Here is a 23,136-nt window from a genome sequence, read left to right on the forward strand (position 1 = left end):
AGCTTATATGTCGCTATACAAACAACATTGAGGTTATATGTTGTTGTATAAACAACACTGATATAATCAGAACGGTGTTTGGCCACTAATTCTGTGGGCTAATCATCCTCTCTCTGGACCTCAGTTTACCTGTGTGCAAATTAAAGTGGTTGTACTAGACAAGCTTGCTAAGAACCTTTCAAACACTGGCATACAACCTAACTTCAGGTGCTCAGACAGCAACCACCAGGAAGATTCTAAGACAAACATTTAAACACGAACTGATCCTCATGTCCAGGGCCCCAAAATAGTAGAAAGTAATTCGATCTTTGGTTATACAATCAATACTATTCATATGCTTTGAGCATGGGCCTGTGCTTTAAATTTTTCTTTGTAGTTACAGGAATGGGCTTCTACTGAGTCATCCAAACTTACTTTCAACGAATTCTAGGATATATCTGTAAAACAGCTGATGACACTTATGTGGCAGATATAACATGGTCAAAGGCAGCTGGCTCATTTTGAAGAAAGAAACTAAGATAAAACTAATTTATCTGCTGAAACTCTTTATATTTTAAGTGACTGAAAACCCAACTCAAAGTAATTTATATAATAAAGAGAATATGTGGAGGGCACTTATATAACTTAAAATTCCAGAGGTAAACAAAGCTTGATCCAACAGCTCAAACAATGTCACTGATAAGCTAGTCTCCGTAATCTTTATACTCTGACGTCTTCAGTACTGGCTTCATTTTCATATTCCATTTGGTAGATACTTGACATCTCTAAACTCCCTACCTCGTAGTAGCAAAATGGCTATTGCAATTCCAGACCTCTTTCTCTCCCTATACTATATAGGGAGAAGACAAAATTTCTTCCCAGTAGTTTCTGCACTACTCCTGTTCATTCTCCATAATTGACGTGAATTAAGTCGTGTCCAACCTAAAAGTAATCACTTTGGCCAGAAGGATGATATCTGCTGGTTCATTTAGACCAATGAGAACCCATCTCTGGATTCAGGGGTGAATCAACCCTATCCAAACCATACTGACTAAAAATCAAGGAAGAATGAATTCCTCAAAGGGCAATCAGGGCATCAGTGCTGGAAGAATGGACTATGGCTACTGGAGAGGCAAACAAAAAAATGTCTATGTTTAGCTAGTGAAAATAGTAAGTCTACAATATATCAAACCTACAGAACTATACCTTCTAGTTAAATATAAGAAATGCCTTATTTTTCTATGAAGATGATTAGATTCTGTAACCAGTTAATTAATAAACAATAAACAGGACTTGAAGAGGTCTGAACAGGAAATAGCTTTATTTTTTGCCTCTTTACTGTCTTAAATTACATGATTGAGGCTTCTTTTCTTGCTTCACAATGACCCCTAGGAAAACTGTGCAGCTTTTTAGGTACTTTCAGTTATAAAGATAGCTTAAGTTTGAACATTAAGACTTTTAGTTAATAAAAAATTTAGCCAATGTAAAGTAAGACTTCAGTTTCCTATGTTCTCCTTTTTCCTAGCACAAGGATTTGCAGTTAGGAATGGGGGTGATCTCTCTTTCTCTATTCCTAGTAGCTCTTACACTCTTGTTCTTTCATCCCCCTATTGATTGGGACTAAAGAAAAATAAGTGAGTCTTTTTTTACTTAATTGGTGCTTGTGATGGTTCTTTCTTGGCTAACGCTGTCTGGCCACTGTGAGAAGCATTGAAACTCAAGTTCTTTAATGAAGCGTGTTTTTGGGTTCTCTGAAGCTACTTTGATAGATGCTACAACACTGCACAATTTCATGATGCAGGTAGTATATGCTCCCCCTGACCAGAACTAATGCACCTTTTGAGAGCTACAATTTTTCAGATGGGAGCAGTAGTTTTACTAAATCAGAGTGAAGTTCTTGTGGAAACATGGAAAGACCCAGAGGCTCTTATACACACTTAATGCAGAATAATCATAATAATAGCAATTGCAAGGAAAAAAATTTATGTAAGCATCCTGTTTTAGCCCTTTTTCCACGTGAGTTATATGCATTAAGCCTTTTCTGTCTGAGCCTCACTGTCGGAACCTACCTCATTTGGTCTTATTTTTTCATATTTTCCACCCCTTACTCACTGCTCATCCTTTTGAAGATACAGTTCTACTATTGATCCTCTTTATCCTTCGACTTCTTCCAATACCGACTCCACCTTACACCCCTCCAGATCTTTTTTAATCAAGTTGTAGATTTTTAACACAAGAATGTTCTTAAGTTCCAGGCCCAGTCCTCTTTCCCTGTCTCAGGTCTCAAGTGCAAAATTCCATTTATGGACCCAGTATCAAAACCCAAATACATAGTATAAGGATTTACACAAAGGGTATGTTCTTTAGGATTTAAAACGTAAGGTAACTGAACATAAAGAAGAAACTTTAGAAACTCTAAGGCAATGTAGACTCCAGTCAACTATTTCTTTTGTAGCTTACCAAAGGACCTAGATCAGAATAGTGTTAAGAGGAGTTCTTGCAGAGCATAAAATATCAAGTTTAAGTTTTTTCTTTGACTCTTGTTTATATTCATTTGACAGGTCTTTGAACTTTTTGTCCTCCTTTCTCCAGCCTTATCACTATATTACTATATATGTCTGCCTGCTGTTCTTCGATTCTCTTTGCTACACTCATTTCAACATTTGTCTTTGGCCTTTTGTTCACAGGAATATTACGGTAAGTGAGTTCGCTCATTCCATTCCTCTCTTGGTAATTTTGTGACATTTTTCCTACTCTATGCTTATAAAAAAAATGGAGAAGAAGCATTTCATTAAACCTGATAGGCACAATGAGTCATTTAAGATAGTTACGAAACCCGATTCATAATAGTGTGTCTTATACCAATGTCCCTGGAGTTATTTATGGCCTAGGGAGGCAGAGTACTCTCTGTGTTCCAGAGGAAAAAGAAAAAAAAAAAGAAAGGAAGAAAACTTTCAGTTGTTCTAAATCAAATCAACTTTGAATTAGCCAGCATGTAACAAAAGAAGAAAATATTCGCAACGTTTAAACACATACACACATATAATTTCACACAAAAACTCACTCCAAAATTTGCCTGAGAGTTTATTTTCTCAATTGCATGGCTCTCCCTTTCTCTAGGGGCAAAATTCTCCCCCAGATAAGTTGCTATTCCAATTAGAAAAAGGACATGTGGTGTACCCTAACACACATGCATGGGCACGCACACATGCACAATTAGCAACTATTTTAGTTATAGCTTTAGAAGATCAAGTGAGTCTCCATGCTCCTATTCTTGGCCCTGGGGTCTCTGCTTTTAGCCATTCCCTGCTTCTTTCTCTCTCACTGCCCCTCCCTCATCTTACACATGGTGATAGATAACTTTAACAGTTTACTTGTTGGTTTCAACCTCCAAAAAGTTCAAAACACAACTTTATAATTTACTTTTCATTCTTTTTATTTTAACTGAATGTTCTGGGCTGCACTATGATTCTGACTGGATAGCTCCCTCTTCAGAGGCAGCTCCAAGAGTTTTCTATAAGCAACTCACAGTGCCTTCTGATTCCTCCATACCCCACCCTGTAATCCAGTCTTTACATTCTACCTTCTCCATCCAGGAGAAAGGTTCCTTTGCTAAGTCTGGGCAGTCTCATGGAATATCTTCCATAAGAAGAGTTCTGGACTCACGAATGTGCTTAAGACTCCTGTTAAGTCCCTGATCCTGATTCTCTCTCTTTCTTTTTCTCCTTTAATTGTATTCTAATTTTAGTTAATTGAAATTTCTAGTATCAACAAATCTCTAGTATCCAGTATCCTTAATTCTGATGAACTTAGACTTCTTCATGGCAACACTCCAATTGAAAGGCCAGCCATTTTGCTGAACCATTTACTTCAAGGATGCTAAATTCTCTTGTTTTCTTGATTTCCCAACTTTGACAGCCACTTTCTACCAATAATGTATGCCACTCCCAAATAACTATAGATTCCTTTATTATCCTTCATATCTACTATCAAAGATCCAGAGAATATTTACAAGACACATACATATTCAGATCCCCTTTGTGCAAATTTCCCTCTAAGAATTTACTCAGATATGACCCTGAAACTAGGGTTATAATGTCTTAGCTCGTGCTTCTGTAATGTCCCCACCAAAGACTTGCATCTTGCAGTGCACAAGCACTTGGATTTGTTCACTTACTAAACAGATAGTGAGCTCTTGCTACTATTCTGGGTGCTGGTGATAGAGCAGTGAACAAGAAAGGCATGGTTCCTGCCATCGTGGAGCTATCATTTAGTGGTAGAGACACACAATGAAGAAGTGAACAGATTAACAAGATCATTTGCAGTAGTGATAAGCACTATGAAGAAAGTAAAAGAGGACAACATGCAAAAGACTGGGCAGAAGTAGAGGGCCATTTTACAATGAATGGTTAGGTAAGTTCTCTTTGATGGTATAAAAATTGAGTCAAGACCTGAAAGGTGAGAAGAAACAAGCCATGTGAAGATCTAGAGAAAGACTGTTTTGAGTCAGAGTGAACAGCCTCAGCATGAACTAAGTTTGAGGTGTTTGAGAAACAGAAAGAAGATCAGTGTGGCTGGAGCGGAATGAGCAAAGGGGAGAGTGGTAAAAAAAATAAAATCACAGAGATGGACAAGACAAGCTTCTGACAAGGAAAATTTTGGATAAGCTTCATTATAATACATATAGCTTAAGTATCCGTGCAGACTAGGGTTACTTTTAGAGTGCACTCCCCAATAGGCTCTTTCAGCCTCTTGCCCACCTCTAGGGTAACCAACCATCCTGGTTTTCTTGACGCTATCCTGGTTTTGCCACTGAAAGTCAATGTCCCAGGAAACCCTTTAGTCTCAGGCAAACCAGCATGGTTAGTCATCCTATCACATTTCAGATCCCTTGTCTCTAACGTGCAGAAATACCATCCCAAGGCCTGAGCTGTATCTCTCCCAAGGTTGCGTGGCAAAAGCGCAAAGCGTACTCTGTAACCCACCTTCCCTCCCTTCTTTTATCTCAAACCTCAGTTACTCTTTTTATCTTTCCAAGGAGGAGGCAAAGTTATCTGCACAGGGAAGGGTGGATGTGGGAGAGAAGTGAGTCTGATACTTAAGGAGAGATCAGCTCTGAAACAGACTTTGTGTTGGGAACACTTAGAAGTCAATGAAAACAATGAATGGTTTGCAGATTGGCAGCAAAGGCCTAGTTGATGCCAGACAGCAGGACTTGGAAATGGACCAGCTGCACAAGGTTCTATATGCAGGGAAACCAAGAGATGCATCATCATTTCTTCCTATTAAACGCTTGGAGGTTCTCCAGGGGAAGGTGTTATCTGCATTGAAATTAGTCCCAAGAGGACAACTGCTTTTAAATCAAGGGCAAGAGAGAAACGCATTGGGAAATGGTGGGATCACCTGTGAAATAAACTCCCTGCTTATTGTGGTGTCATATCCAGGAGTCCACAGCAGTTTGCCAATTGTAGATGCAGGGAGTCCTACACTCACACTTATGCCAGGGTAGGACCAATCAGTAGTAGGCTTCTGATATTTACATCCTAAGTGTAACCATTCAGAAGATAAATGAGCAAGGGATGGAAGTTGAATCACAATTTCACCGCAAAAATAGACACTCGCTCCCTGTTCAACTGCACTTTGTGAAATGCCCTTTAATTTCAGATGCTCCTGTTTTTGCTGCTATAATTTTTAAATAAAAGCTAATTATCTGAAGCATCATTAACCTTCAGTACCATTGACATAAATATGATGCACACTCCATATTAAACACAAACTGTTCAGCTGTTCTAGGACTGACCCATAAGCAGGATACTCAGGAGGTGATCACAGTGAGATACGTAGCTAAATGGGGAGCTGGAGACACTGACAGGGGATATTTTTGTGGGAGGAGAGTGAGGAACGAAGGAGGAGAAGCAAAATCGTTTCTGATTAGTAAGGGGCTTTGCTTTAGTTAACCATTGTAGAAGCATGGACATTTGTTGTTTTACCAACACAACTGTCAACTCTCTCAGTACCATGAACATTTAAGGCAGGCACACAGTAGCCCTCAGAAGAACATGCATAATGGAAATCTACTTTATCCAATAGTTGCAAAGTTAATTTTAGCAGAGATTCTAAGCTCCTACCCCCAAAATAAATGTGATTAACTTGGATTTTCTCTTCCATGGTTTCCCCAGCCCAAGACTAATCACAGTGAGACCATGTAGGCCATTGTTTAGGTCGTTGTGTGGTTCGGAGGGCCCCTTCTCCAACACACTCACCTCTCCCCACCAGCAACCATTCACTAACATGAAGCCTGACTGAAATTCCAATAGCACAGATTTGTTTATCTTGCTTGAGGCACTGAGACTTCAGAAATTGCCTGTTTATATACAATCATTTGGGAAGTCCTAAGACTTAAAGCAATTGCTGGGTTGGGCATAAGCATCTTGGCATGCCTTTATAACTTAGAGCTGCATCTCAGTATAATATCTCACTGGGATCTGGTGAAAGAAGATGGTTCTTTATTGATGGGGGGGTTGGTAGTGGGAGTACAAGGGGTAAAGATCAGTCCCAGCGCACGGATCATTGCTGGGGAGGGCAGGAGGATTGACAGAGTCATCTCTGAGCAGCTATGGGACCTGAGGTTGGGAAGCAGTAGAGAGTAGAACTTGATATAAAAAGATAGGTAAGAACAAGAAGAAATATAAATAATAAAACAGCCAGCAGATGGGAAAAAGAGAATGAACTAGGTTAAACAAAGTCTGGATTATTTACTGGCATGGACTAGTATCCTATTGCCATGGAGCCTTATGATAAATGACGCATTTTCTGAGGTCAAATTATTGTTGATATTAATTCAATGCAAAAAATATTTACTGCACACTTACTGTATGGCACATACTGTGCTGGGCATGGGTCTTCAGCAGTGGCAGAGCCCCTCTTGGAGCTTACAGTCCAGTGGAGATTACCTGTAATTGCAATCAGTGTCTAGGATATAAAATGGTGGGTAGGTCACTGTATAAAGGAGCATGGAGGAGGTGAGTAATCCAGTGTTGGTTAGGGTCACGGAAAGCTTCCCAGAGGAAAACACTTTTAAATTGATGCCTGCAGGATCAGTAGAAGTATACCAAGGGGACGTGGTGGGAGTGGGAAGAGAGTTCCAGGCAGAAGAAACATCATACACAAAAGTCCAGAGGCAAGATAAAAAGCTTGGCACTTTCACAGAACTGAAAAGAAAAGTAGTCTGATTGGAGCACACAGTGCAAGGCAGAGAGAGGTGAGAGATTAGTTTGGAGAAATAGGCTGGGGCCAGGTCATGAAAAAGACATGTTAATTTATTTATCCTTTATCTTAAGAGCTATATGAAGTCAGTCATTTCATATCAGCATTTCCAGGCCAATGTACTGGGGTCAGACACTTCTAACTTATTTCTGCCGGTTGTCATTTTATGTAGGGGTTAGCCATCATAGATTAAGGCCTTCAAACCACCAATGTGAAATAATTTTTGGTACCTGTTCAAGTTACTTAATATGAGAAGTTTGTAGACTCCCTGGGAAGGTCACCTGACTCAAAGTAGAAAGAGTTACCTGGGGAGTTTAATGTTGATATCAGAGATCTGTCCAACGCACAAATAGGACAACTTGGCCTCTGATGTCCCTTCTGACTTGAATGCCCATGATTTTTGGCCTAGATATTCTGCTTTTCACCTCTATGCTCTTTCTGTAACCCCATGCCACCTGCCTAAGTGTAAGGATATTAGGAAGGTACAAACTACAACCACATAGGCAATAGACCCAGCTTTATCCAACTTGGGAAAAGGTCTAACTCTGTCTTCTCAGTCATGGCTATGTCTGAACCCAAGTTAAGGTCCTTCTTCTCTGCTTATTTAGGCTGGATCCGTCTTCTGATCCCAGTCTACACTGCTGGCTAAGCTCCTGTGGTTGCTCAGGAAGCTTCTGTCTCCTCTGGTGTAAAGCACCTACTGAATTAAAGACCCTCCTTCTTTCCTTCACTTCTGATGCCTTCCTGGAAACATAGATTTTGCTTTGAGCTGTGACTTACTGTAACTCACAGGCATTTTCAACTTCCTGAAGGAGCCAGAGAGGTTTCTCTCATTTGGCCATTACGTAATATCAATAAGTTATGATAGTTGAGGCAATGTAATTGGATATAAAGTGAATGAGCATCAGCAGACTTCTGAGTTTTAGTTCAGCTCAGCTCTACCCTGGCTTTGGGATCTTGAATAAGTCACTTATTTTTGCTGTGTCTTGATTCCCTCTTGAAAAAGAGGAAACATTGGACGTGACAGTACTCTGAAAAGTGGAATGTTCAGAAAAGGTAAAGTAATAATTAGTGTAATCATCATCATCACTGTCATCATCATCCTATACATACCACACATATGCTACACAGATCACACACTCAGGTACATGTATTGGCAGGTGACTTCTTAGAAGCTCTGAACACACCACAGGCCCCTTCCTATCCAGCAGCTGCCTCTGGGGAAAGATGAGGTTTTGATCCTGGAGTTTACAGCAGGATGTGCACTCATGTAATTAAGCTTCTTAATCCAGACAACTGTTCTGCTCTCTGGAGTTAAGTATCTGTTTATTCAGTGGTTTATTTCATCAATATGCTAGGCTGCTTTCCCAGGCTGTCTGACACACATTCTTCATGCACCCCTGCCTGCCAAATTCTTCTTTTGAAGGCAGCCCTCCCCCTTTTTTTTGTATCTATACTCCATAAACTTGTGCAAACTTCAAATCTGTTTGCATTTGCAGCATTCGCAAATAATCCCTATAATTTTTTTCTGTGTGTACTTGATAGGGACAGAATAATAATGACAAGTGTTTTCCCATGTTTGAGGACCCAAAATATCAAGAGGCAAGCCTAGAGGTCTGGTCTGAGGCAGCTTTGGCCAGTCCTAAAATGGAATCCTGAGAGGCCCACTTTGACTCCAACAAACAGGGTATGGGGTAGTCATTTGTACAGCTTCCTTGCTTCTCAGCTGTGCTCCAGGCAGGACACGTTGCCTGAAAGGCAACTGTCTAATCATCTGCATTACTCCTATAGCTATGTACCAGGCACTGGACATAGAATGGTGAGCAAAACAGCCCATGCCACCTTGGAGATCACATTCTAGTGGGAGCAACTGACAAAGGAGCAGGAAATTAAAGTGCAGGGTGAGAAGGGGATTAACAAGGGGCTAAGAGATCACACAGGAGGGGCACTTAAGCTGAATGTGAGCATTCAAGGAAGCCTTACTGGAGGATATGCTGTCTAAGTTAATAAGTTAGCCAAACAAAAATAAGTGGAGATGAATATGCAGAGGGAGCGTCATATATGATAGACTGAAAATGAAAAGGAATATGGTGTATTCATGGAAATATAAGTAGTTCAGTGGGAAGGGAAAGATGTGTAAGTGCCAGATAGGTTAAGATATTTGATGTTTTTCATGAAGACAATAGGATGCCACTGAAGAGTTTTAAGTTACTGAGTAACATGAATCAATTTTTAAAATTTAAAATGTTTACTCTGGCTACAGTGTAGATAATAGATTAGAGGGAGCAAGACTAGAGACAGGGAATATAGTTGTATGGCTGTTTTAGTGGCCTAGGTAAAAGAAAATGAAAGCCTGGTCTAAGACAGTGGCTGTATCAATGGAAAGAAGATGCATTTGAAAGAAATTTAGAAATGATGTTGATAGGACATTGTGAATGTTGTATGAGAGAGATTGAGGAGTCAAGGATAATGTCCAATTTTCCAGCCTGGGCAACAGGGTAGATAGTGGCAGTGCCATTTCCTTCAGTAGTCCCTGTTTAGCCACACAATGGCTTTGAAATCAAATTCAGTTTCCTTATTTGTAAAATGATAAATTTGAACTAAATCATTGGTTCTCAATAGAGGAGATTTTGTCCCTCACCCAGAGTACATTTGGCAATGTCTGGGGACATTTTGGTTGTCACATCTGAGCGGGAGGGGTGTTACTAGAATTTAGTAAGTAGAGACTAGAGATGCTGCTGAAGATCCTACAATGCCCAAGAGAGCCCTTCCCCTCAACAAAGAATTATTTGGCCCAAAGTGTCAATAAGGCCAAAATTGTGAAACCCTAGGCTAGATAATATAAAGGATTTGGACCTGATAAACTCAGATGTCTCTTCAAAGCTTATAAGTTCACAAGCTAGAGAGGTTATGTACATTTTGACACTTTAGGGGATTAGCTTTAGTGACCTAGAATACTCTCTGTGGACCAGCTGGATAAATGAGGCATTGATAGAATTTTATGACAGATAATAACCACATATTGGCATATGTGATCTCAGTAACCTAAGCCAAATTTGAACAGCATTCGGATGAATCATGTGCTGCAAGTATTTAGAGCATATGTGCACATGGCACTGAGAGTGTGTCTGCAAACTTATTCTGATCTTCCAGAGACCTCTTCCCATGTTCTTTTTGTCCAACATGCAATGTGTCCACTTGCACACTAAGGCAAAGGAACAGGAAAGAAATGATGGGGCTGTGGCTGCTCCTACTGAGCTAGATGATCTACTAGAATCATCTTTGACATCAGAAGCTCTGTTTGTGCAGCTTTAGGCCCCAGGTATGGGACCACATGCAGAGCCCCACAGATTATCCACCCCAGGCCAAGATATTTTGTAGGCTTTTGCTTCTAGGGTCTAGCTTAAATTGTGATAACACCTGCTTCTCTCCCATTCTGTATTAAGAGACACCCTTCCTGAAGGCGTGTCTCCCACTCTTGGGCCTGGGATATTCCAGGGCTTCCAGATAGAAAGGGAATAAAACTCAGACCATCTGTACATCTGTATAAAGCTATGGAGCTCCCACTCAGTTTTCCATAGCCATCTAGGCAATGGGCTTCTTACCTCAGGCCTTCACAGCACATAATAAGCATTCAAAAAATAAATGCTTATTGAATGGATGAATGAGTTCCCTACATTTGGGGTGGCAGAAAGGAGCCCCTGAGTTCCTTGGAAAGGAAAAAAGAGACAGAGAAATCTACTTTTTATTAGTAGATATTTACTGAGTGCCCACTATGTGGGAACACTGTTCAAAGTGCTTAGGGGTTTTCAAATCTGGCTGCTATAGACTGAATATTTGAGCACCACGCCCCCCAAAAAATCATATGTAGAAGCTTAATCCCCCATGTGATGGTACTGGAGGTGGGCCCTTTGGGAGGTGCTTAGGTCATGAGGGTAGAGTCCTCATGAATGGGACTAGTGCCTTATAAAAGAGGCCCCAGAAATCTCCCTAACCCCTTCCAATATGTGAGGACACAGCAAAAAGTCAGCCGTCTACGACCCAGGAAGTAGGCTCTCACCAGACACTGAACCTGCTAGGGCCATTGTTTTGCACTTCCCAGGCTCCAGAACTGTGAGAAATAAATTTCTGTTGTTTACAAGATACCTAGTCTATGGCATTTTTGTCATAGCAGCCCAAACAGAGTAAGACACTGACTTATGCTTTAATATGATCCCTTTGGCTAGAAGTTAGAAGACCACCCAGGACTCTATTGTAGTAATCAGACGCAAGTAATAATGGTGGTCAAAACCAGCATGACAGCAGTGAATGCATTAAGAAATGGCCTGATTCTGGATATATTTTGAAAGTAGAGCCAACAGGGTTTCCTGATGGATTGGATGTGGCTACAAGAGAAGAGAGGACTCAAGGATGACTCCAGGGTTTTGAAGTGCAATAGGAAGTATGGAATTGCCAATAACTGAGATGAGAAACACTGTGCATGGGTTGAGATTCAGTTTTGGACTTAGTGAGTGTGAGATGCGTATTAGACATCCAAGTAAAGATGTGAAGTTGGCAGTTGGTTATATAAACGAGTTTGGAGAGAGATGTGAGATGAAAGCCATGAGACTGGATGAGATTATCAAGGAAGGGTGTACACACAGAAAAAAGAACCAAGACCTGGACCCAAACATTAATAGACATTTATCATTTGACCGTGACTAACCCTGCCTGCCTGCTTTTTGTGGAGTGAGTGTTGCAGCAGCCAACCTGCCCTCAGCAGCCTCCAGAAAGGGCCTTGGGACTTTAGAACCTTAGCTCTCTAGACTACGTCCCCTTGTGCATTCCTCTCATGGCAACAACAGCTAAATCCTCCATGTGATATTTAAACCTCAAGAGGTTACTTGGTTATAAATATTTATCATTTCCTCCAGACTGATATAATGATTATTAATCATAGCTCAATAAGAATCCATTCTTAACAGGGTGAGATTTTTTTTCCCCTGCATAATTCATATGCAAATATTTTGAAAAGCAGTTTAAAATGCAAGCTGCCACCTGTCAGTTTGCTTTTTTCAAGGGAGAAGAAGGCACCATTGTCCCTGAATTCTGAGATGAACAAGCATTTGCCTTGCTCAATGCATCTTCAGCTGATTGTTTGTGGGCTGAAAGGTTCATATAGTAGGTGTTACTTTAGGTAGAAGATCCACTCCCAACGCTGTTGGAGAGTATTTATCATCATTTCAAAGGACACTTCTCTTGCTTTGAGGACACCCCTGCTTACCTTAACTCCTCTTGAGGGTGCAGACACAGAGATGGGAACACTGATTTCTAAAAGAGTAATGAGAAAAGGAGAAGCAGCAAATACTGGACTGAAGCATTTCTCCAAGGTCACCGTGTTCTCTGTTCTGCCTCTCAGATAGGACTGCATCTGGAATTGGTCCTACTTCCCTTGAATCTGTTTAGGTATATTTCACAACGTGATCATAGTAAATCAATCTTGATTTCTAAGTTCTATGGCTCTGGTGACGATGGTAGTTCACACAAGGCTGTTGGTTAGGAACACACATGCTGTCTAAGATAACAGATTTCATATTGGGAAGTGTGTACCCTTGGGGGTACATGAAAACTTTCTAGGGGACACACAGGCACAGTTTTTAAAAAATCAATTGCCAGATTCTCAATTTTCATAAGTGCTTTTTCCTAAAATAGATCTGTAGTTGGAGTGTCATGCTAGTTCTCCTTTTGTACCTCTTCTTTCAAAGTCACTCTTCTGCTCTACAAAAGAAGGGCATTAACCATCATTCCTCCTGAATTACTATAATGTAGTCTATCTTCTGACTATTAAAAATGCAATATTCTGGACAGAGGGCTTAGTGAGAGTAGTATAAAAAGTGAACCTTGGTAAGAAGTGCCTTTTGTAAATTCTACATTTACAATTAACCAAATACGTTATCTTCTTCTTGCTATTAATTGCCACAAAGTACATTAAAGTCTTAAAAGCATAACATCTACTTATATATATGTAGGACAAAATGTTCCCCAAATGTGCAATCTAGTATGTAATGACTTGAAATTTAGAATATCAGCTTCATTTCATTAGGGTTAATTTCTCCCTCTCAGATATTTTATATTTCTGTCAAATTGTTTTCCACCATGAAATGAAATTACTGACCTATCTGTGTATAATAAATCTCAAATGTCCATCTCTCTATTTATCTGTCACACCATTTAAAGGCACTTTGAAACCATCTATGTTAGAAATTGGAATTTAGCATTAAATATTTAGATCCTAATTCATAGCCTATGGGAAAAAACATAATATACACACTTTTAAATTTTAGGAGTGCTTTATTCTCCAATTTTTTTTTGAGGAAGATTAGCTCTGAGCTAACATCTGCCACCAATCCTCCTCTTTTTGCTGAGGAAGACTGGCCCTGAGCTAACATCTGTGCCCATCTTGCTCTACTTTATATGTGGGACGCCTGCCACAGCATGGCTTGACAAGCGGTTCCACGTCTGCCCCCAGGATCTGAACCGGTGAACCCGGGGCCACTGAAGCAGAACATGCGCACTTAACCGCTGTGCCACCAGGCCAGCCCCTCCAATTTTTTCTAATTTCAGCACCATAGACAAGGTACCTTTAAGTGAAAGAATTACATACATAACTAATATGTTTTTATTCTTTATAAATAAATTGCTTTTGTTGATGCATAATATACGTACAGAAAAGTATGCAAACAATAAATGTAAATCTTTGTAAATTATCACAAAGTGAATAGATCCATGTAACCAGTCAAAAGTTAAAAACATCTCTGGCACTACAGAAGGCCCGCTGAGCTTTCCAATCTCTATCTCATTCTTCCTCCTTATAGGTAACCACTCTCCTCACTTCTAACAGCATATATTTGTCTGTTTTTTAACTTTGTGTTTAGATTGAGTCATAGACCATGTATCCTAGTGTGCCTAGTTTGTTTTATTTAACATTATATTTGAAAGATCCATCCATGTTGTCTAGCATGGCAGTATCCATTTATTTCCATTGCTATATAATATCCTATCGTATGAATATAACATAATTTAGTCATCATTTCTACTATTGATGGACATTAGGGTTGTTTCTAGTTTGTGGCTATTCGTGTCCTGAGGGTAAGAGGATTTTCTACTCCTTCTCTAGAGGCAGATGGAGATACTTCTACTTCTGCCCCAGAAGCAATGGATTATCGCCTAAGCCTTAAGGGAGAAAGGGTTTGCTGCCACACCACCAATAGCTTAGCCTTCACTTTGTTGAAAAGAAGGATGCTGGGAAGCAACTAGGATTCTTGTCTATCTGCCAAGATGCAACTAGTCACATCCTGCACCACCAAGGAAGGGAGGGCTCTTTCAATCTCCTGCCATGTTTCTAATCTTCTTCACAAGCACCTGGAGACTTCCATAGAAGTGAGCTTGTGAGTAAGTGTGAGCTCTTCTTGTGTCAAGGACTTCTAGCTATTGCAAACTGATTGTTGCCCATAGTTCTCTTTAAGAATTTGATAAAATTCTAGCTTATTTTATTTTACCTGTTTGTATGTTAGCCATTTTGTCTCTTATGCTCTGCCAAGTGTGAAAAAGTTCTGTGTTGCATCTCTGCTTGGAGGCACTTATCACTTTGGAATGTTTATTTGGTTTCCTTGATACCTCAACTCTGTGACAGGCTCAAGAAGTTATTTTCTAGATTATCCATCTTCTTTGCACTGTCATGGTGGGAACAATTTCCTCTTGTGACTTTCTACATCCTAAACATAAGTGGAACTCTCTTATGGACTAGTATGGACATTCTTATACATATCTTTGATATACTTATGTACACCTTTCTATTGAGTACATACCTAGAAGTAGAATTGTTGAGTCATGTATGTATATGTTCACTTTAGTACACACTGCCGGTCTTCCAAGTGTCTTACCAAATTACAATCCCACTAGCAGTGTATGAGAGTTCTATTCAACACTTGGTAGCATCATCATTTGTTGTCGCTGTTGTTCTGGCCATTCTTATAGGCATATCATGGTAACTCATTGTGGTTTAACTTGAATTTCTCTGTTAAGCACATACTCATTTGTACCATTTTATTTCTTTTGCCCATTTTTTTATTGAGTTGTTAATCTTTTTCATATTGATTGGAAGGAATTCTTTTATTTCAATTATTTTATTGAGGCTATAGATTTATAACATTCTGTAATTTCACACATACATTATTATATATCAGTTTCTATATAGTCTGCATCGTGCTCATCACCAATGGTATAATTTTTATTCATAACCATACATATGTGCTCCTTTACCCCTTTCGCCTGACCCCCGATCCCCCGCCCCCCTGGTAACCACTAATCTCTTCTCTTTATCCATATGTTTGTTCATCTTCCACATATGAGTGAAATCATATGGTGTTTCTCTTTCTTTCTCTGACTTGTTTCACTAAACATAATACCCTTCAGGTCAATCCATGTTGTTGCAAATGGGACTATTTTGTGTTTTTTTATGACTGACTGGTATTCCATTTTATATATATACCAAATCTTTATCCATTTATCAGTTATTAGGCACTTGGGTTGCTTCCACATCTTGGCTATTGTGAATAATGCTTCAATAAACATAGAGGTGCATAAATCTCATTGAATTGTTGATTTCATGTTCTTTGGATGAACACCCAGTAGTGGGATAGCTGGATCATATGGCACTTCTATTTTTAATTTTTTGAGAAATCTCCGTACTGTTTTCCATAGTGGCTGAACCAGTTTGTATTCCTACCAGTAGTGTATGAGTGTTCCCTTTCCTCCACATCCTCTCCAACATTTGTTATTTTTTGTCTTGGTAATTATAGCCATTCTGACAGGTGTGAAGTGATATCTCATTGTAGTTTTTATTTTCATTTCCCTGATAGTTAGTAATGTTGAACATCTTTTCATGTGCCTGTTGGCTTTCTGTATATCTTCTTTGGAAAAATATCTGTTCATGTCCTCTGCCTATTTTTTGATCAGGTTGTTTGTTTTTTTGCTGTTGAGCTGTATGAGTTCTTTATATTTTGGAAATTAACCCCTTGTCAGACATACGATTTTCAAATATTTTCTCCCACTTGGTGGGTTGTCTTTTTGTTTTGTTGATGGTTTCCTTTGCTGTGCAGAAACTTTTTAGTCTGATGTAGCCCCATTTGTTTATTTGGCTTTTATATCCCTTGCCTGAGTAGACATGATATTTGAAAAGATGCTGCTAAAACCGATGTCAAAGAGTGTACTACCTATATTTTCTTCTAGAAGTTTTATGGTTTCAGGTCTTACATTCAAGTCTTTAATCCATTTTGAGTTAATTTTTTTGTATGGTGTAAGATAATGGTCTACTATCATTCTTTTGCATGTGGCTGTCCAGTTTTCCCACCACCATTTATTGAAGAGACTTTCCCTTCTCTATTGTATGTTCTTGGCTCCTTTGTCAAAGATGACTTGTCCATAGATGTGAGGTTTTGTTTCTGGGCTTTCGGTTCTGTTCTATGGATCTGTGTGTCTCTTTTTGTGCCAGTACTTGCTGTTTTGATTACCATAGCTTTGTAGTATACTTTGAAGTCAGGGATTGTGATGCCTCCAACTTTATTCTTTTTTCTCAATATTGCTTTGGCTATTTGAGATCTTTTGTGTTTTGGGAGGTTTTTGATTACTGTTCAATCTATTTACTTATGACAGGTCTGTTCAGATTCTCTATTTCTTCTTGATTCAGTTTTGGGAAGTTGTATGAGTCTGAGAATTTATCCATTTCTTCTAGATTATCCAGTTTGTTGGCATATAGTTTTTCTTAGTATTCTCTTATAGTCCTTTGTATTTCTGTGGTATCCATTGCAATTTCTCCTCTTCCATTTTTAATTTTATTTGATCCTTTTCCCTTTTTTTGTTAGTGAGTCTGCCTAAGGGTTTGTCAATTTTGTTTATCTTCTGAAAGAACCAGCTCTTAGTTTAATTGATCCTTTCCTTTTTTAATCTCTATTTCATTTATTTCTTCTCTAATTTTTATTATTCCCTCCTTCTGCTGACTTTGGGCTTTCTTTCTTCTTCTTTTTCTAGTTCCTTTAGGTGTAGTGTTAGATTATTTGAGATTCTGTTTTGTTTTGTTTTTTTGAGGTAGACTTGAATTGCTATATACTTCCCTCTTAGTACTGCTTTTGTTGTGTCACATAGGCTTTGGAACGTTGTGTTTTCATTTTCATTTGTCTCCAGGTACTTTTTGATTTCTCCTTTGATTTCTTCATTGACCCAATGGTTGTTCAGTAGCAAGTTGTTTAGTCTGCCTATTTTTGTGACTTTCCCAGCTTTTTCCCTGTAGTTGATTTCCAGTTTAATAGCATTGTGGTCAGAAATGATGCTTGATATAATTTCAATCTTCTTAAATTTATTGAGACTTGGCTTTTTTCCAAATATATGATCTATCTTTGAGGATACTCCATGTGCACTTGAGAAGAATGTGTATTCTGCTGTTTTTGGATGGGATGTTCTACATATATCTATTAAGCCCATCTGGTCTAGTGTTTCATTTAAGTCCACTGTTTCCTTGTTGACTTTCTGTCTGCATAGTTCATCCATTGATGTAAGTGGGGTGTTGAGGTTCACCACCATTATTGTGTTACTGTCAATTTCCCCCTTTAGTTCTGTTAATAGTTGCTTTTTATACTTTGGTGCTCTTGTGTTAGATGCATATATATTCATAAATTTTATGTCCTCTAGGTGGAATGTCCCTTTTGTCATTATACACTGCCTCTCTTTGTCTTTCATTGTCTCTTTTATCTTGAAGTCTGCTTTGTCTGACATAAGTATGGCTACATCTGTTTTCTTTTGCCTGGGCTATCATCTTTCGTTTCTTCACTTTGAGCTTGTGCTTGTCTTTAGAGCTGAGCTGTGTATCCTGGAGGCAGCATATTGTTGCATCTTGTTTTTTAATCCAGCCAGACACTCTGTGTATTTTGATTGTAGAATTCAATCCATTTACATTTAGAGTGATTATTGATATATGATAGCTTAATACTGCCATTTTTTTATCTTGTTTTCTGGTTGTTCTGTATTTCCATTGTTCCTCTTCCCATGTATTTCTGGCTGCCATTTCAATTTAGTGGTTTTCTGTGATGGTTTTCTCTTTATTTATGGTTAGTGACTCTGCTCTGATTTTTTTGTTTAGTGGTTACCATGAAGTTTGTGTAAAGGATCTCATAGGTGAGATAGTCCATTTTGTGATAGCCTCTTATCTTCATTAGCCTTGGTAGTTTCTATCCCTTTCCTCTTCCTCTTCTGTGTTATTGTTGTCAGAAGTTATTCTTTTTTGTGGTGTGACTAAATTGAAGTGTTTATAGTTACTTTTGATGCTTTCCTTCCTTTTATCTTTTATGTTATAATTAAGTGTTTGCTAACCTGTTCTGATAGAGAGCTGCAATTTTCTGATTTTGTGTGTCTATTTATCTCCTTGCTCATAGCTTTGTAAACCTTTACCTTTTTACTTTAGGTAGGAGGTCTTCCTTCATTGTTTCTTGTAAGAGAGGTCTAGTGGCAATGAACTCCCTCAGCTTTTGGTTATCTGGGAAAGCTTTTATTTCTCCATTGTATCTGAAGGATAGTTTCACTGGATAGAGTATTCTTGGCTGAAAGTTTTTGTCTTTCTGTATTTTGAATATATCATTCCATTCTCTCCTATCCTGTAAGGTTTCTGCCAAGAAATTCACTGAAAGCCTGATAGGGGTTCCTTTTCTGGTGATTTTCTTCTGCCTTGCTGCCCTTAATATTTTTTACTGTTGTTGAATTTTGCCACGTTTACTATTATATGTCTTGGAGAAGGTCTTTTAGCATTGACATAATTAGGCACTATATTGGCTTCATGTATTTGTAAGTCCAGTTCTTTCCCCGAGTTTGGGAAGTTCTCAGCTATTATTTCTTTGAACAAGCTCTCTGCTCATTTCTCCCTCACTTCTCCCTCTGGAATACCTATAATCCTTATGTTGCTTTTCCTAATTGAGTTAGATATTTCTCAAAGAATTTCTTCATTTTTTAACAATCTTGTTCTCTCTCCTCCACCTGAAGCCTTCCTAGATTACTGTCCTCTAATTCTCTAATTCTGTCCTTGATAACGTCAGCTCTATTTTTTATGGTTTCTAGATTATTTTTTATCTCATTTGTTGTGTTCTTCATAGCCAGAATTTCTGTATAGTTTTTTTTTAAGGGCTTCAATCTCTTTGGTAAAGTATTCCTTCTGCCCATTAATTTATTCCTGAGCTTATTGAACTGTCTTTCTGAGTGTTCTTGTAACTCATTGAATTTCTTTATGACCTCTATTTTAAATTCTCTGTCATTTAGATTGTAAATTTCTGAGACTTCAGGATTACTTTCTGGAGACTTGTCATTTTCTTTCTGCTCTGAAGTGTTACTGTAGTTTTTCACAGTGTTTGATGAACTGATCCTTTCGGGGCACATTTGAGGTAAGATCAGGTTGCAGATTCCACCTGCCACTGCTGGGGGTGAGGGAGCAGGAGCTGTGTTTCTGATCCCATCCCTTCTGCTGAAAGTTCTGTGTTTACAGTTGCATTTGCACTTGCACACTGGCCACAGTTGCTTGGCAGGTCACTCTATTGGTGGGGGACTTTGTGCTCAGTAGGCAGGTTGTTCGTGCATGGGTCAGCTCTGTGCTCACTGGTGGTTTGGCTGAGCTGCTGCACTTGGTGGGTGGGGTGCCTTCATGGGGGCTGAGCCACCACCACTTGCCACTCAGTGGGTGCATTCCCACAGGCAGTGCTGCCATGGAACAGTAGGCACTCCTGCAGGCCAAGCCACCACTCTGAAAGTGTTCATGTACATGGGCCAGGCTTCCCCCACCTCCTCTTACAGTCACACCAGCCACTGTGGGAGGCTCTGCAACCTTGCTTGCTGCTGCTGGAGAGGAGGAGGGGTGAGCTCACCTAGTTCCATTGCTTCCCAGGGATCCGCTCCACCCACCTTCAGTTGTGCAGCTGCATAGATCTCTCAGGCATCCTGTTGTGCTGTGTGGGAATCCTTTGTTGGTTAATGAGTGTCCCTTTAGCTGTAACTTGGAGAGGAGAGACAAAGGGAACAGATCACTCTGCTGTGGTGCTGACATCACTCAGGAATCCTTTTTATATTATGGAAATGTGTTCTTAAATTCATACATGTTTCAGATATTGCCTCTCACTTTGTAGCTTGATTCTTTGCTCTCTTGTTGGTGATTTTTTAAAAAATCAGATTTATGGAGGTGTAATTTACATAGAATTAGTATAATACAACACATATGATAAAATGCACCTATTTTAAGTATACTATTCATTGTGGTCTCACAAATGGATACACCAACACAGTCAGGATATAGAACATTCCTATCACTCCAAAGTTATCTCCTCCCTCTTCCCAGTCAATCCTCATTCTCTACCCCTGACTCAAGGCAACCACTTTTCTGCTTTCTGTTCCTATACATTAGATTTGTCTTTCCTAGAGTTTCTTATCAAAGGATTTATTTAGTATGTTTTATTTTCCTTGTTCCCTTTCTTTCTCATCACAATATTTTTGAGATTCACCCATATTGTTCTATCTGTAGTTTGTTCCTTTTTATTGCTGAGTAGTTTATTGTTCACTTTTGATGCATATAAAATTATATCATAGTATTTTAATAACATAAATTATGTCAGTTCATAAATCATTTCCCTTGTTGTTAATGCTTTTGAGTCTGTTTTGAGTGTAAGAAATGTTTGCCTACCCTAAGTTCATGAAGATGTTCTCCCATATTATCTTTTAGAAGCTTTGTTGTTTTACCTTTCACATTTAGATAAAAATATACCTGAAATTAATTTTTCTGTCTATATTGATTTAGAGGTCAAGTTTCATACTCAATGTAGATATCCAAATTGCCTAACAACATTTATTGAAAAAACTGCCCTTTACTCAGTGCCACCTTTGTCGTAAATCAGTGGTCCATATGAGTAAGTTTGTTTCTGTTCTATTGATCTATTTGTCTATCTTTATGCCAATACCATACAGCCTTGATTAGTATAGCTGCAGAGTAAAGTTTAAAATCAGGTTAGTGTAAGTCATCCAACTTGGTTCCTCTTCAAGATTTTCTTGGCTGTTCTCAATCCTTTGCACTTCCATATGCATTTTAGATTATCTTGTCATATTTCTCCTACAAAAATATCTGCTACAATATTGATTGATTTGGGAATTATTGACATTTTTATAGTATGAGCCTTTCTCTCCATTTATTTAAGTCTTTTGAACTTTATCTCCAAATATTTTTTAAAGTTTTCTGAATAGACACATCACATATCTTCTTCTAGATTTACTCCTAGGTGAATTTGAAACTATGTTGTGCTGCCCATATTTCCTCCTTCAGGACTAAGGAGTTCATTCTTCTAACTGCTATGTGTCTTGGGGACTGAGGGCTATTGTCTAAGTGTTTTTCCAGAAATTCCCCTCACCTCAAGAGAGGTGCCTAGCCATAAGTCTCACCACCTCCCAATGATTGGGTGATGCAGGAGAGTAGTTCCCTTGTTCCCTTTTCACAAGTGTAAGGTTGGGATAAAATACTGGAATTCCAATTAAATTTGAATTTCAGATAAACAAGAATTCTTGCATTGGTGTTTAAACATACTTATACTAAAAGTTATCCCTTCTTTATCCAAAATCCAAATTTAACTGAGAAGCATATTTTTTATTTTGTTTTGTTTTTAACTAAAACTGTCAATGCTACTCAAGAATGGAAAACTATGAAGTGCCATCATACCTTTAGAGAGCCCTTTGGGTTTGGATGAGGCTCTGTTGCTATTGCATTGTACGTCAACTCCTTCCTTTGCATAATTTTACCTCATACACTCCACGATGAGTGTTGACCCTCAGAGTACTCTCCAGTAATCTTACAGACTACAAATCTTTGTTTCAGAGTCTGCTACCTAAGCCAGCTGGTACCAAGAATGGTCAGAGCATGCAGACTAAAAATGGAATTTTGTACCTGAATAACCTGCTAGGCATCTGGCAATTGGACCCCATCACTAGTAGTAAGTGGAGCTACTGTCATACTCTAGTGGTGAATTGTTAAAACTTTCATCTGTGGTGAACTAGGATGGGCTAGTAGTTGAAGAGAATGCACTGGTCACTTCTTGGTATAATATCATGTTATTGAGAGTTTGAGAGAAGTACTAATTATAAAGAAAATGGAATCAGATGGCTCTTCCTGAATGCAATCAATCCATTCAAGAAAGACAATGAATGGCTGAGAGTGATAAATCACCAATTGAAGATAAAGTGTGAAAGTTAAAGGACCTATTTCGCAGCATATGAAAACACTCATTACCTGCAGAGGAGAAAAACACTGGGTGTCAGGATCAGGACTGAATCATATGAATAATAGTGCTCCAGAGAAGGTTGATTTCTCAGCAACATAAAGTCCTCTGTGTCAAATTTGGAGTCCTAATTGTGTAGGAGTCCTGAAACTTGCAATGGGAACAACAGGGTCAGATAACTAAAAATCGTTGGAAATCCAGTTTCCCTTGAACCTTCCAGGTCTATGGAAGTAGTCTACTCCTCCCTGTTAAAGACTAGCATTCCTCCCTTGCTTGAAGATGATACAGAGGACTCTACCTTCCAAAGAAACATGTTATTTCTTCACAGACTACTCCCATCTCCCTTCCTGGACACGAGACCAGATGCTAGGACCAAGTTACAACATAAACTGGAGCTGCTAAGGAGGAAAAAAGACTATACCCCAAAACAGATACAGGACGTTGTAAACAGGAACCAGGAGAGTATATATGGGACTGAGTCATGAAGGTATTGGATCAAGGTGGAGGGGCAAGGGAAATATAAGATTAGATAAAAGAGATTATAGTGATATGGGAGCATTCTCCA

The 23,136-nt window shown here is 38.9% G+C and overlaps 1 protein-coding gene across 4 annotated transcripts in view; it reads left to right on the plus strand.

Annotated features, from left to right (window-relative positions):
- Positions 1–23,136, plus strand: part of RTL4 (retrotransposon Gag like 4) — a 326,961-nt gene that overhangs the window by 224,079 nt on the left and 79,746 nt on the right. The window contains exon 2 of one of the 4 annotated variants that reach the window (XM_070606147.1): positions 22,172–22,286. The exons of the other annotated variants lie outside the window; for them this stretch is intronic. The gene's annotated coding sequence lies outside the window, so the exon portion shown is untranslated. The remainder of the gene's footprint in view (positions 1–22,171; positions 22,287–23,136) is intronic. 4 annotated transcript variants of the gene reach the window in all.

Source organism: Equus przewalskii, chromosome X (assembly GCF_037783145.1).
Source record: "Equus przewalskii isolate Varuska chromosome X, EquPr2, whole genome shotgun sequence".
NCBI classification, from domain to species: Eukaryota; Metazoa; Chordata; class Mammalia; order Perissodactyla; family Equidae; genus Equus; species Equus przewalskii.